This window comes from Octopus sinensis, linkage group LG11 (genome assembly GCF_006345805.1).
Source record: "Octopus sinensis linkage group LG11, ASM634580v1, whole genome shotgun sequence".
In the NCBI taxonomy this organism is placed as follows: Eukaryota; Metazoa; Mollusca; class Cephalopoda; order Octopoda; family Octopodidae; genus Octopus; species Octopus sinensis.
Genome location: NC_043007.1, coordinates 2621141 through 2638640, shown reverse-complemented (window position 1 = coordinate 2638640; position 17500 = coordinate 2621141). Strand labels below are relative to the sequence as shown.

Below are 17500 nucleotides of genomic sequence, written 5' to 3'. Positions count from 1 at the left end.
TGAAATCTTTGCATGAACACCCTCCCTGTACATAACTCCATGTCCCCCTACATGGCCTTGCTTTTTGCTTTTTTAGCCAAACAATTAACTTAACTTAACTTAACTTATATTTAAAAATGGAGACGGGAGACAGAAGTTTAGCAAGCATTGTTATACGATTTTATTAAATATTGGTAATGACGTCAATTTTTATATAACACGGATAGAGTTATACGAATGCGTAGGAGAGAAGATTAGGTGGTGTGAACAGAAAATTTATGTTATATAGAGAAAATAGATTGAGATGTTATGTAGAGGGCGTGGATAAGACATTGTGGATAAGAAAACAGACACAAAAACACACAACACTCTGACTCAAATTTACAGATGAAATATTATTCAAAACGTTTGCGAACATGAAATGTTACATAAGTTGGAAAAAATTGAGAATATAGTCTTAAATAATCAAGGATAAATATATTTGAGTATGAAAACTAAGGATGTTTTACCCAGAATGAGATAGTGTGTAAACTTATTTAACGTGGGGACATATTGACAGTTTCTATGTCAAGAGAAAAGCCGAGAAAGATCACTGCAGGACGCCTTTAAGTGTGGTATGACGTCACGGTGGTAGCTTCTGATAAACAATGGCAGTAGAATAAGTACTTCGATCTAAAGCCAATAGGTAAAGCGAATTTCTTGTGGGTTGATGATGAAGTATTCAAGCGTTACTTGTTTCCGGATGACCTCTCATGCGATGCTAGATTGCTAGACTGTATACCTAAGTAAAAGAGACAGAAAGGGTAACGTCTACATTTTATAGGTTATGTATATCTATTTCTTGTAAACGTTATTTTAATCTCATTAAAATAAAATGTAGCCCCTCATCGAGACATCAGATCCCCAAGGTTATTCTTTAGTAAACCAAGAGCAGGAGACAGACAGATAGACAGACAGAAATAGAGAGAGAGAGAGAGAGAGAGAGAGAGAGCTATGAAATAATAAATAAAAAAAGCGCCTAAACTCCGTCATGTGACAAATTGTCGAATATGAAACATTCTGTTGGAAATACAAAGTTTATGGTCGCTCTCTGGTAAGTAGCTTGCTTACCAGACACATAGTTCCGGGTTCAGCCCCACTGCGTTGCACTTTGGGCAAGTGTATTTGAATATAGACTCGGACCGACCAAAGCCTTGTGAGTGGATTTAGTAGATGGAAACTGAAAGAAGCCCGTCGTGTGTGTATATGTTTGTGTGTCTGCGTTTGTCCCCCAAACATCGCTTGACAACCGATGCTGGTGTGTTTGCGTCCACGTAACTTAGCATTTCGGCAAAACAGACCGATAGAATAAACACTAGGCTTACAATGAATATGTCCTGGGGGCGATTTGCTCGACTAAATGCGGTGCTCCGGTATGGTCGCAGTCAAATGACTGAAAGAAGTAAAAGAGTAAAGAGAGAGAGAGTTGCCAACCAATTATCACAAAAACATGGTCTTATATTTAACCAAATAATTACAATATAATTTTTACTCTATTAAAAGTTTGCAAGCCTAAAAACAACATGCACTGTTTTTATAAAGCGAAGGAATAAGGATCATGTTTAATGATATGAAAACTAAATATATAGTCAGAAATTCTGGGATGCAAATTTCACTTTATTTTTGTTGTAGAAAATACTTCTGATAAATTCACGTAGGAAAGTAAATGTTTACTGATAATAACTATTAATTACGAAATTATTATTTGAAACTAAACTTTTGTGCAGACATTAATTTCCTGTGTACTTTTAATTTCGTTTGTGTTCTTTTTGAGAATGATATGACACATTGCTAAAAAAAATATGAGGAACGTTTCTCTGGTAAACACTTAAATATTTAAGCATTTATAGTTACAGGTGAGTAAACATTTCATTAAATAACTGCTCACGAGGTAACAATTTGTCAAACTATTAAATCGTCTTTGGAGGCGACCATTTGATTAGTATTTATATCACATTTAGATAAAGATTTCCTATATGTATTCAAAGAGATTTCGAATTTGGAGCTTTTATTTAAAAGAGAAAACTTCTAACGTTATACACCTGGTCTCTGACGGAGCGATGGCATTACATATTTACGCTAATTATATTTATTTTTCACAATAAACAAGCACATTCTTCTAATGTATGCGCTAGGCTTACAAACACTTTATATAACACATTTCCCAAATGCTTAGAATTCATGTTTCGTAGGCTTGGTGTAGGTTATAGAAACTCACTTTGCCACTCCTGATTAATAACATTTTTCTCTCGAGCTTAAGTATTTATCTGATGTAAAAGATTATATACACTCTCTAGAACAAGCTCAGAGCATGCCTATAATTTGCTGATGATCAGCATTGGCGTGGTAGATTTTTTAAAAATTGTTTAAACAGGCGTGATACTACCAGATGTCAGAACCAGATCAAAATTAATATACAACAAATGATATTGCTGAATTTTGGAAACTTTTAATGAGGAGAAAGATATTTTAGTCAGGAATAATTGAATATTTATTGTGCCAGAAAGGAAATCATAGGCTCATACGAGAAAAATGTCTAAAGATCCCATACAGTTCTTTAAAAAAAATCACTAGAATAAGCTCAGTGGTGACATCAGCTTAATACGGTAGATTCTTCGGGTATATAATTGCAAGTATCTTGCATCTGTGACATTATTGGTTTATATAAGCATGGTATTGGAATAAATCTGCTATATATATCCAACAAAATTATTTCTGGTGATATTCAGAGTTTAAAATCTTGTATAGATAAAAATATTATTTTTAAATGTTCACCTCGAAAGATAAGATTAAAATAGTCTAAAGAAGTATGCTTTTGATTCTTCCCTTTAATTATTTACACTCTTATATAACTTTTAATTATAAGTCTATCCACGGTTATACGTAACATAGCTACGTATATGGTATAGCTGGCGAGTAAGCATCGGTCATTCACTTACATCGATCCTAGTGATTCGTGTGATATTCGTTTTAAAGATATTTTAAAAGAACTTTCGTAATACTACGTAGCTTAAATCGCTGAAATATTCCTCAACAATCTCAACCACATACACAAACATGAAAGTTCACACGTGCACATACACACAAAGCACACACACTCAGACAAATATATATATATATATATATATATATATATATATATGTATATATATATATATACAGACAAACAAACATACACACACATGTAACCATTAAGTCAACAAGTGAAAATATAGGAAGAATTTCTGAAGGGTCTACGGAATAGTATGAAATCGAGGAGCAACACTCTGCAAAGCCGCCTTTTTGCTATGCTTGTGAAATTAATGTATTCGTATATTTCAAACTTTGATAATATTTGTATATTTGTTACACAAATTAAATATAGTTTCCCAAATGAAATGTAGTTGATAATAGAAACCCTGGTGATTTTGATGGTGAATATTTATTCGTTCTACTAACTAAACCACCAAATGTTAGTCGCGACAGAGGGGAAAATTAAACATACAGTGCTTTAATGTCATTTAGAGGCTAAATAATCGAGAATGCACCAGCAAAAGTTAGAAATTACATTTTGATGTATTTGTCATGAATCCAATCTGTGTCTGCCGAGCCGGTTTTATTCACAAGGCTTTCGTTTACTCCAGATTGTGGTAAATATTTTATGCAACGCTGTAGTATTGAACCGGATAATTACTGATTGTAGAAAGAATTCTTAACTACTGTGTTACGCCTTCAGCTATACTTCGACAATTAAAGAGTTACTATCTCTAAAGACTCACATAAAAATTAATAGTCTTTAATGCAATGCAATTATTTTTTGCCTCTTTGTCTATTCTGAAATATATCATACACATAAAAGTCACTAATCACCAAAAAAAACAAACAAACTGGCGGTTTTCTTTGTTTAATATACAAATATAAATATAAAATTCCAAAAATAATACCAAAAATACGAAATAAAAAATTATTGTCTTCTTGTATAATGTATTTTACATATTTACCAGACATTTATCAGCTCTTATCACAAAAATAAAATATTGTATAAATGCATCAAAACAGTTTAACCTCGAAATAGTGATAATCATTGTAGATTAAACTGGAGCTTAAATAATTAAACTGCGTTCTTAAATGTCCAATCAGCCGCACAATTTTAGTGTGAATATTTATGTATAATCTAGCTGCACATTTGTTCAACGTCCAGGTAGTCATATTCATGCTCAGAGTTTTAGAGATCGGTATGTAATCTGTATGTAAGCGCGTAGGATCCTGTAGCTGAGTAGCTTGTGATTTGATCACAATTAGGGGTAACTTTAAAAAAGACCCGTATACTGTGTATTGGTTTGAACAAAGACCTGCGTCTGACATTTGGTAGGCATAACATGTAGGAAATAACCCTCTAGCAAAAGTAAAATCAAACCGATATCAGCTTTCACAATATTACCAGGTTTTTCAGAAACTTCAGTAAAGTTCATTCCGTTCTAAACATTCGAATCACTTGTCCAACACTAGTATAACAATGATCCATGTATGTTAATATTTACGGCAGAGCCTCTGTTTCTGCAAATCCTGAAGTCACATAGGTTGACTTAACCGTTTCTTCTTCTGGGACAAAAAAAACATCGAAAATAGGTTTAAGTTCACACGGCTGCAAGTCAACCGGTTGCAAATATATGAGTGAATCTCTGAGTCACATTTACGCGTAAATTAAAATAGAAATCCCAAAGCTTGAAATCAAATTTAAATCAACTGATACTGTTGTCTTCTTTTCGTCACTAAATCTAAAACAGCCATTAAAACATTGAAGTAATTGATCTTTGTAAATATAACATGGGAATACAATACTTAATATAAATTTTCGCTGATAATTTCAACGTTAACTTTGATTCTTGATTTGTATATATACACACGCATGAAAACCCATGCATATTTACGCACACAGACCGGCAAACACACGCATACTCACGCACATATACACACACAGAGACTCACTGAAAGAAACTGGATAAACAGAAATCAATACACGAGTATTTATATTTTAATCAAACGTTGATAAGTCGTACGTAGAAGACATTCAACCCTGAGTTACTTTTGTAAGTTATTCTCGAATAATAATAATAATAATTACTACTACTACTACTACTACTACTACTACTACTACTACTGCTACTACTACTACTACTACTACTACTACTACTACTACTACTACTAATAATAATAATAATAATAATGATAATAATAATACTAAAATATGAATATAAACATATATATGCATATATTTGTATAGTGTGCGTATATGCGTATGCATATATAAATATGTGTATGTATATACACAAACATAAGTATGTCTATGTATTTGTGTGTGTGTGCGCGTGTGTGCATGAATGTGTTTATGTGTGTGTTAATAAATATCACCATATTGGAACGTTGCCATATATTTTGCCATTTACAAATAGAAAAAAAAAAGAAACAGCATGTAACCGATCGCTAATAAAAAGGTAATAAACGGTGAGTCTACGCTGACCGCTCTCAGTTTTCCGATAACCAAGGAAAATGTGTTTGCAGGGGAAATGTGTCAAGATGTGTGCTAGCAGTGATAAACAAACTTTTGTTTTCTATATAAACAAGCTCGGAAGCATAACTTTTATTGTATAGGTATTTACGCCAGGGCCGTGCAGGACTGATACATACATATATGTATATATATATATAATATATATATATATATATATATATATATATATATATATATATATATATATAATATATATATATATATATAAAATATTATTGGTGAATTGAAGAAATGGAGCTGAACGAAGATTGAACAGAAATCGTTTTATTTCATTCTACACGTGTTTCGAAAGGCACAATTTACCAAAATCCGATGAATAATGAGACCATATTGTGTCTTTCTCTTCAGGAAGAAATAGGAAATCCGTTTGAAAAAAACAAAAACGGAACAGAGCGGATTTCCTATTTCTTCCTGAAGAGAAAGACACAATATGGTCTCATTATTCAATCGGATTTTGGTAAATTGTGCCTTTCGAAACACGTGTAGAATGAAATAAAACGATTTCTGTTCAATCTTCGTTCAGCTCCATTTCTTCAATTCACCAATAATATTTTAATTTCAATTATCCGCACCAACGCACGGTTGCAACACCATATGGTTGTACCTCCAACCGTGCTGTCTTCTGCTGTGATTTTTGCTACCAAGGTATCGGTTAAACTTTTGAATAATCTGCTACAAGATTATTCATCTTTCTATTCACATAATATATATATATATATATTATATATATATATATATATATTATATATATATATATATATATATATATATAATATGTGACAATTAGTCGGTTGCCATAATAAAACTTCGAATTCGGATGTCGGGGCGGAAACCTGCACTGGCATCTCATCAGTGCAGAGGCGATCAAAATATATTACAGATAAATTCATCTATTTACACAATATCGAGGTGTCTTTCATTCTTTTGTTGAGTCACCATTGCTATTAATAATAATAATAATAATAATAATATATATATATATATGCATATCTACATAATCACATGTATACATAAATATATATGCGTGTTTATGTAATCGTGTTTATACATGTATATGCACGTATATATTTATGTGTGTATGAACACGTGTGTGTGTGTCCTCGCTTATATACGTGTGTATATATGCATGTATATATGTGTCTGTGTTCTTCTCTGTTGCCATATGCTTTTACATACCTTAATATGTCAATGTATCATTTCGAATGCCTTATTCGCCTCGGATACCCTTATCTACCTTGTCTGCCTCTCATAGCGACAGGGTAACTTTTCATTTCGCCATTCTCTTGAACTGAAAAAATACCAGAAAATATGTTGTCCAGTCTATATATAACGGACTATACACTGGACGTGAAGGTGGAAAGTTATCCATACAGCATTGGAAGGATTAAATAGACGAAAAGAGTATATCATCCGTAGTACACCCTAATTTTACAGTATATACACCCTTGAATTTGGGATGGATATTTACATTATATTCATAAAATTATTTCGTAAATTTTAAATCACATCAATCAATAACTCATACGTTTTCTCTAATTAGAAATTTTTTATTCTTCCGAACTATTTTCATAACTCTTTTCCCCGACGTTTTTCACATACGCTAGTTTATCGATTCCTTGTTATATTCGTTCCACTAAATATTAACGGGCTATGGTAAGTTTCTGATATCGGATTAGTAATTATTATTTCATAATATAATTTTCAGTTGAATTTTCTATTCATATATAGAAACTTATATAAATTATTCACCGATAATTTGCTATTTGCTTTTCGGTGATTTTATTAAAACTTCGCTTCAGTACGATATTCTCCTAAGCGATTTTACGTATTATCTATCGATCGTTCGTTTCACAATATTCCCCATGAAATACAATTTCCTTCTTCATTTCTTTCAATTTGCTTCTGTAATAATTTTGCCTGAATTTTATTAAATCATAATTCTTTAAGCCTTTATCCTTAAATTACCTTATCTTGTTTTATATTGGCAATAATGCAGTATCGATACACTTCAGAGAAACGAGCTGCCTCTGGCACGATTTTCTTCAATGTCTTTGGTACTGTAAATATAGTTGTTATTTTATAGAACCTAAATATATACATATAAATATATATATAATGTATATATAGCATAATATATGTATGTATATATATATATAATGCATTAATAGCATAATATATGTATATATCATATTTATTAATAAATATATATATATGTATATATCACATATATATATATGTATATATATATGTATATATATATATACATATATACATATACATATATATATATATATATATATATATATGTATATGTATATATACATATATATATGTATATATACATATACATTCATATTCCTACAGAGATGCTTATGTGTATGTATGTGCGTAATATACTCTTGTATGTATAATTATATATAAATATATATATATATCTATAAAATAATATGTTACAATTACTCAATAGTCAAGATAAAACTCTGAGTTTCAGATAGCGTTTTTTCAGATGGCCAGATAACCGAAGAGATGGTGTTGTGGTTTTCCACTTCGGCATCTGAAACTCAGAGTTTTATCCTGACTATTGAGTATAATTGTAACATATTAAATTATAGATAAATTTCCTCTATTTATATAATATTGAGGTACCTCTTTCTTTCTTTTGTTATCTTACCGTTTTTACCAATATATATATATATATATATATATATATATATATATATATATATATATATATATATATATGAATATATGTGTTTGTGCGTGTTTGGTATCTCGTAATATATTTATTAGTCGACTGCAAATTCTCATTTACTCTATGTATTTCTGTGTTTATTATTACATCTTATCAATATTTGTGTAAATTTCATTCACTTATTCATTTGTTCCCGTTCCACATATTTTATTTTATGAAATCGTTTACATATAAGTGAAACGTTATATTCTATCTAGGCTCAAAAACTGAATTAATGTTTTTTTTTATTGGATATTTATTTGTTATCATTACGAAACGTTTTTGGTTTTTCTAATGTTTATTGTTTTATGATATATATTTTATCTATCCAATTGTCTACGTATGCAAATATAGTTTGTTTTACTCTAGACATCTATTATTATTATCATTATATGTTTGACTTTTGCTTTATATTGTACAAGTTGGCTCCAAGTCTCACCCAGAGGTGTCAAGTGACACCAAGTAAGAAGTTCATGTTGCTGTTACGCCTAGCGCGTCATACCTTTGGTTTTGTACAGAGTGTTGTTCTAGAGAATGTTTAAAAAACCATACGAAAATTATATTTGTTTTAAAATTTGAGATTACATAGACGGTAGTTTTCGTAGGATATGGGCAGCTCCCATAAGCACTATCCTTTGAGTTTCTGCCATTTTGGGGTTTCCTGGTATCTGAGCTAGGTAGGAATCAGCCCATTTTGCTATCATTCCTAGGGCACCTATGACAACAGGTATTATTTTAGTCTTCAGGTTCCACATTTTGCCAATTTCTATTTCAAGATCTTTATACTTGCACAGCTTTCGGTAGGTCTTGACAGATGCATTTATATCAATTGGGACAGTCATATCAGTGAGGAGGCATAATTTTTTTTCTGAAGTCTTTCAATATAATGTCTGGCCTATTTGCATCTCTCTTTCTGTCAGTTTGAATGGTGAAGTTCCAGACGAGTGAGATATGATCATTTTCAAGCACTGGGGGTGGTTTGTGTTCCCACCAGTTTTTATCATGGGGCAGGTCCAGGTGTTTGCAAATTAACCAGTGAATATATTGTGCAAGAATATATCAGAATTTATCAGTAAGAATATCTAAGGCAGCGGTTTTAGCACGGGCTTTCATACGCTTAGCTTTTCTTGTACTTGTTTCTAGTACGCCTAATTCTGGAATTTGTTGTATTTGTAATTCATTTAGATAGTTCTTCGCCTGTTTTGTTACTGAGTATGACGCTTTCTTGTTTTTGAGGTAGGTGTCTAGACCAATAGTGGCAATCTTCATTGTTAATGCCAGTTGTAAAGGTCCACGGCCTCCCTCTTTTCTTGGCAGATAAAGTCGTTCTATATCTGTCTTAGGATTGTGCATTCTATACATTGTCAACAATTTTCGTATTTTTCTGTCACGATTACATATTTCAGTAATTGACCAGTTAATGATATTGAAACTATAAGTTACGACCGGTATGGCTAAAGCATTGATCGCTTCGATCCTATTTCTTGCATTCAGCTCTGTCTTCAGTATTGCTCTCAGCCTACGATACCATTCTCTTCTGATCCTTTCCCTCATCACTGAATGTTTGATTCCGTCCCATTCAAATACCCCTAGGTATCTGTAGCTCTCCTCTGGTTCTAAATCCTTTATGACATTCTTCTGTTGAAGACTAACGTTGGATGTTTTTGTCATTTTTCTTTGGATAAAGGTAGCTTTTGCACATTTATCGTGGCCAAATTCATTCTGATGTCATCGCCGAATTGTTTAACAATTATTATTATTATTATTATTATTATTATTATTATTATTATTATTATTATTATTATTATTACTATTATTATTTTTACCAGCACAATCGTAATCATCGTTATCATTATCATCATCGTCGTCATCGTCTTCAGCGTTTTGTGAATACACTTATTAATTGCCCTTCATGTTGTGGGTTCACACTTCCAAATTCTGAATCATCCGAAAGGTACGATGCGATTCCCTACCTTTTTAAACCCCTCTACTCATGTTACTTTCGACTAATATATTTTCATTCATCAGAGATTTGCTCACCAAATAATTATATAATGTTAAACAACATCAACAGAAGCACCACGGTTTATTTCTTTAATTATTCTGTATATTTTCGTCGTCGTGTTTAAGCAAATATATATATATGTGTGTGTGTGTGTGTGTGTATATGTATATATATATATATATATATATATATATATATATATATATCAGGAGTTGGGGTGGGACAAGCATGCGCGCGCTCACACACACATACATGCGTTTGTATCTCTCTGCCTAACGTTCCTTCCCGGAAATCCACCATCTTCTTTTCCTAAAGACCTACTGTACAATACGCTAAAGCATATCACTTCCCCTTTACTTCTGACGCTGTGTAATAACTGAAAGACGCTAGATACTGCGTAATCGCTTGTTGTTCAGCCTCTGATACAGTCGTTTTTGTGCAGAGAATATTAATGAACTAAATTCAATATCTGAGCTTATTTTATACACTTCACTAATGTGATACTCATAAAATATGGGTTGAGATAGAATTCAGTTCATATTTACTGTTCACTTAAGGCTAGGGTTACAGGTTTCGTTTGCGAAAAGCCTTTCGGTGATATTCGTATCATACTTCGACGCAGACCCCAATTACAATCAGCTTTAATAAGGGTACACTTATGTTACCCTCCTATGTGGAATATGGCTATGTATGGTCCTTTGAACAGATGCTTGATCAGAAGTATTCTCCAGTAATGCTGCGATGGCGTTTTTTGTTTTGGAAAACTGTAGATGTATAATAAAAATCGTAAAGTGAAATTTCTATAAAGAGAATTATTTAAATGTGGTCAGACAATGTAATTGTAATCTTTAATATTAAGTGGAATTCAACTATTTTTGTCTGTACTCTTACAATTTTCACTCGACGCTAATGATTCGAGAAATTAGTCTGAATGTTCAGAGACGGAAGAATAAAAACCATTATGTGCTGCTCAGTTCTACTTATCAGACAAAATGTATGTGTGTGTGTGTGCGTCTGTGTGTATATGTGCGTGTATGAATGTATATTGTATGTATGAATACATATATGTACATGTACACACACACACACATACACATATGTATGTATATATGTATATATATCTAAATATACACACATACACATACATACATACATACATACATACATACATATATATATATATATATATATATATATATATATAATATATATATATATATATATATATATATGCTTGCATACATAAATACATACATTTAATGCCTAATACATATGAATATATATATGCATAAACGGATATATATCTAGAAATACTCATATATGCACATATGTACATGATGGCTGACCCCTCGTTATCGAGTATGGCCTTTCCACGAAGCTTAACTGTTATTGGTGCTGTGATCGAATGTGACTATTTAGCCCAGCTAAAGATCTACAATGTCTTGTACAAAATTGGCAACTAGAACCCTTACCGTTAATAGCCGGCTGTAGTTGTAACTGGGCTTCATGTACCTTTGCATGTCGTTTAAGTCCTCCTGCCGAATTACACTCTTTTCCGCATGCCCGACAGATATAATTAGTATGGAGTGTTACACCACCACCAGTGGCCAGGTTGTCACTCATTTGTCTCGTTTTATGACTACGAAGATGACTCATGAGTCCAGCTTTACTGAGGCAGGGTCTTGCACAGATATTGCATGTCAGAATCAAAGGAAGACCCTTCCCTTCTGGAAGTGTAACAGCGATGCCCTTCCTGACATCCCTCCTTACTTTCTCATGTGCAACTCGAGATTTCTCAAACATGGCTGTCCCCTCATGCACACCCCTTCTCCACCTGCTACTATCAATAGCTATGCCTTCCCATGTGTCAGGAGAGATGCAAGCATCTCTTAAGGAAGCCTTCAGCAAGTCCTTATACCTCTTTTTTGGTTTATGTGGAGGTCGTTCTCCTTTAGCTAACTCTCCATAAAAGAGTTGTTTTGGCATCCTTAAATCCTTCATTCTGACCAGATGACCACTCCATCTGAGCCTTTGCTTTAACACAAGAGCTTCTATACTTTCACACCGAGAGCCTTCGAGTATTTCAAGATCACTGATGCAGTCCTTCCACTTAATGCTATAGATCCGTCTGAGGCACATCTGATGGAAACGTTCCAGATGTTTAAGGTGGTATCGATATGTGACCCACGTCTTGCAAGCATAGAGAAGAGAAGGGAGCACACATGCCTTGTACACCTTTATCTTTGTCTTTCTGCATATTTCTCGCCGAATCCAGAGGCGCTTTTCTAGCCTTCCGAAAGCAACACTTGCTTTCCTAATTCTATATGGAATTTCATCATCCACATTGCCATATCTATTAATACTGCTTCCCAGGTAGGCAATCTGATCGACTACATCAAGTCGTTTACCATTCACATAGATATGTGGTACACTATAGTGCTTACCAGGGGCAGGTTGATGCATGACAACAGTTTTCTTGAGATTGACTGTCAATCCTAAGGCAGTGCAAACATCAGAGAATGCATTCAAAATGTGTTGCATATGTACATACATACATACAGAATATATACGTACATAAATGCGTGCATACATCCACACGTACATGCGTGCGTACGTACACATACATACGTAACGTATACATTTTTTAGAATGTATTTATGTGTCTGTCGGAGCGTGAAATGTACGCCGAAATATTTGTCAAGTTTTAGAACAGTTTTAGAAGAGACTCAGTGTCTCTATTTAATGATCTTTCCATTATGATATTTGTAAAGTTTATAACCATTTCAAATAAGATTTATTTTGTATTTTAGCTATTTGTTTTTTCATGTTATTCTTATTTATTGATGTTCTATCATTTGCATAAAACAAAGAACATAGCATAATTGGATTAACGGACAATATGCATTTTTTAAACTATCACACATTCCATAACAACAAAGAATGTGTAATTTGCCGTGAATTTACTTCCTTCTTTGCTAGACACTGACAACTATATATAACACTTTTGTAACTAGAAACACTACATCTTCTCGACTCAGAGCAGATAATAAAACTTTTAGAAAAATTAACTAAAGAGGAAAAATACTGTGAAGATGTATTGATGTCTTATGTCGGAAGAAAAGCAGAAAAAATATTGTAAATGTGAAACGGTTTCATCAATCGTAGTTTATTTCTAGTGTTTCTTTTATGAATACTAATAAAGGTAGTATGACGATATATTTGAAGAATTACATGGAAACCCAGGCAAGCTTTAACTTTCACACTTCCGCAATCAATAAACATTTTTTTGTCAAGTACTGGGGTCCATATTATCGGTTAACTGCGTTTTCTGAAAATACTTTGACTTGTGATTAATGTTAGATACTCGGATAAAATACTTTGAAAATATTTGTTCTCTTTCTTAACATTCTGCATTCAAATCCCAGTGAGCTGGCAAAATCTTCAGCGCGCCGAACAAATTATTTTGCGGCATTTCTTCCCGATTTACGTTCTGAGATCAAATTCCGCCAAGGTTCATTTTGCCTTTCATCCTTTTGAGATCTATAAAATAAGAATCAGTTGATCACAGGGATAAATTTATTCGATTAAAAACATCCCCCGAAATTACAGGTCAAAATAAAGTGTTTCTGTTTGTAATTATTATTATCCATTCATTTTTTTCTCAGTTCTTTTTATAACTCCTGTAGTCCTTCTATGCGTAGCGTGCTTGCTGCCCCAGCCTACAGTATCATGCTATCCCTTCTTTTCAACTATCTAATAATTTCCTGATTTTCTGGCTGTGCCAAGGAGGCAAACCTTTTGTAACAGTTCTGCTTGGCACTCTATTCTGATTTTATTTATAATCCTCTTCTTGTATTCTGATATTCTTTCCGAGAACCCAAGAATAATTGACTCCATCTTCACTGGCTGCATTTTCCTTAGCCAGGTTATTTCGTACTTAAAAGGATTGTATATATATATATATATATATATATATATATATATACCTATTTTTCACCTTCCTTCTTGACTACACATGGGGCTTGGTCAAAGGGGCATGCAACATGAACTATGTAGCACATGTGGTGCATCTTATCATCCACCACTTGGTCTTATCTGTTTGCTCTAACATACCGGCAATGGTTTCGTCAACAATATTACAGATGCGGTACTGCAAAAGCACCTGCTCATTCCTAAGGTTGATCCCACAATTCGTGGCTAAAATTGGTCATGCTCTAGTATCATCATCATCATTATCATCATTATCATTATTATCATTATTATTATTATTATTAAAGGGTAAAGACCCCCTTCGGTCATGAATGACAATGGGATTGCACCTAGAAAGTTACCCTCCTAGACACAAGTCCGGGCAAGGTTGTTTATGGAGACCAGCAGTCGCCCATGCATACCAGCCTCCCTCTCGACCCACCAGTGTTATCCAAGGGAAAGATAAACGTCGATACAGCTTGCACAGTGACGTCACAACTCATTTCTACAGCTGAGTGAACTGGAGAAGGAAAATAAAGTGCCTTGCTCAGAACCAACACGCAGCCCGTCCGGGATCGAGCTCAACAACCTCACGATCGTAAGCTCGACGCTCTAACCACTGAGCCATGCGCCTTAATTATTATTATTATTATTATATTATTATTATTATTATTATTATTCCATACACTCAACAGAATAGACTGTTCGAAGAGAAAAGAATCCTAACATCGGGCGAAAACAAATAGTCTTAGATGCGAATAACCCTCCCAAGTAGCCTAGCTGTCCCTAATAACACTGTTTTCTACACTTGTACTAAACAGGACTTCATGACTGTTTCCTCTATCCATCTGTTCAGATCTTTAGGGATAGTTCCCACTGCACCTATAACTACTGGGATACATTTTACCCGCACTTTGCACAGTTTTTTTCATCTTCATCTCTATCTGGTTATCTTGCTTCAATAGTTTAGTCAGTGTTTATCGGAATTTGAAAAGGGCTTACACTTCTCATTCTATATCTCGGCCTCTGGTTCGTATTTACACCACTTTTCTGTTGCTTTGTAGCCACACACTCGACTAACATCAAATTGTACTCTTTTGCCAACGCAGACATGTCCACACTTATACTCCTTTCTATTCTCACTCAAAAGGCGATTGTTACTTTCGCCTCCTTTCCTGCACAATCTACATGTGATGTATGTGTCTGACTGTGTTCTCTTTGGCCAACTTCGATTTTATCAGATTTTTACTAGCGGCTTCTTCTTCTGTTACGTTTCTCTTTCAAGTTCTCGTCTGTCGACCAGAACGAACGCTATTTGCTTCCAAAAGATTCGGTTTCTTGCATGAATTTGCCATGTATTTCCATTTCTTTTCCCTTTCTTCTTTTGTTATTCTCCCTTTTGTCTTTGAATTCTCCTACTCTTTCAGTCACAGTTCGGTTATTTCCGGCAGCCGATAGTATTTTTTCTTTACACTGCACTTCATGATCTTTCATCAAACCCAGTATCGCAGAGTTAAATGTGTCTTCTGCGTTTAGTAATCCCCTGCCACCTTCCTTTCTTGGTAGGCAGAGTCGGTCGGTCGCTGCGCATTGTGAGCAGCTTTCTAGTTCTATCCAAGATCTGTGACTCGATTTTAACCGATTTCAGAAAGGGGCTAGAGTATCTTAATACTGACATAGCCCATAGTTTTCACGATGTTCCTTCCATTTAATTTGCTTCGAGCACCCTCCCCTAATTCTCCTCTTGTACTTTCTCTCTAACTTCTCCTTCTAATATCCTACCGTCTTGTACCCCTCATTATTCCACAGAGATCTAATGATGTCAAGTGTGTTGAGAGAATATGACGAAAAACGGAATCAGATGAAGCGAGAGTGATAGAAGCCCGCTCATATACTCGTACCACTTTATATAGCTCGGAAAATAAATAAGAGCGCCAAGGACAATTGCTGTTTTATTTATTTTTCTTTACTACCCACAAGGGGCTAAACACAGAGGGGGACAAACAAGGACAGACAAAGGGATTAAGTCGATTACATCGACCCCAGTGCGTAACTGGTTCTTGATTTATCGACCCCGAAAGGATGAAAGGCAAAGTCGACCTCGGCGGAATTTGAACTCAGAACGTAACGACAGACGAAATACGGCTACGCATTTGGCCCGGCGTGCTAACGATTCTGCCAGCTCGTCGCCCCAATTACTGTAATATTGGTAGTTGACTCGGTCAGAAAAGAAGCTGAATATGGACGATGAATGTCAGTGAGAGAACAAGGAGGAAAAATTGAACAGAATAACGACGACTCACCTGAGTTAATGATATGTAAAACACCCAGAGTAATCCGAAACTTGAAGATGCTCAACCAGGGCAGAACAGCACCAATAACGTTATGCATTTCTTATGGTAAACTATCATAATGCTAATCTGCCGCACTTTACAAACCAATAAAAAATATTTGAAATGTGAAATGACATTTTTCTCCTTTAGTGGTTTATGTAAATATTCTATCGATATCCGCAGTGAGATTTTCCGTTAATTAGTTTGATTTATTGACAAATGTGTTTCATCAGTTCCATTATGAACGTTTCCTATAACTATTCAAATAACAAATGATATTCCCCATAATGTATATTAATATGAAAATGAATTAACACATTTAACAAACCAGATGAAAGAAATGACTTTAAATGAATCAGTTTAGCCCAGCTAACTATAAAACATTGGAATGTAACAGATGATTCGTGATTATTAGACATCAGTGTCTGATACTAATTGTTATCATAAGAAACGTTTGTACAGCTTTAGTCTTCACCCACTTTATAGTGTTGCTAAACTCAAACGTTATCATTATGCCGTTCATTTGTGTGCATTATTTTATGCATTTGTGCAAAATGTAATACTTACGATCTGCGCTAAAATCGAAACTTTTGCAATTGAAAACTTTTATTTACAATTTTCCCGTAACTTACGTCCATGTTTGTATGCACAAACTAAATATAAAGTAATATATGACATGTAAGAGGAAAAAATACTTTTGCGTGATGGTTGCCAATTTCAAGATTTTTGTCAACTACAAACATATTGAATAACAAAAACGTATTCAAATTGTTTCGCGAGATGTTCATATTCCATCTAATAACGAAAAGAAAAAATGATATTTTGATCTCAATTTTTGCATCATATTGTTTTATTTTAATATAAATTGATTTAAGGATTTTAAATTCAAGGGA

General features: G+C 33.7%; 1 long non-coding RNA gene across 1 annotated transcript in view; it reads right to left on the bottom strand.

Moving 5' to 3' along the window:
* Window positions 1-11734: 11734 nt before the first annotated feature.
* The window catches only part of LOC118765253, a 12578-nt gene continuing 6812 nt past the window's right edge, over window positions 11735-17500 (bottom strand). Inside the window, exon 3 of the long non-coding RNA XR_005001093.1 lies at window positions 11735-11969. This is a non-coding gene — a long non-coding RNA (uncharacterized LOC118765253). The remainder of the gene's footprint in view (window positions 11970-17500) is intronic.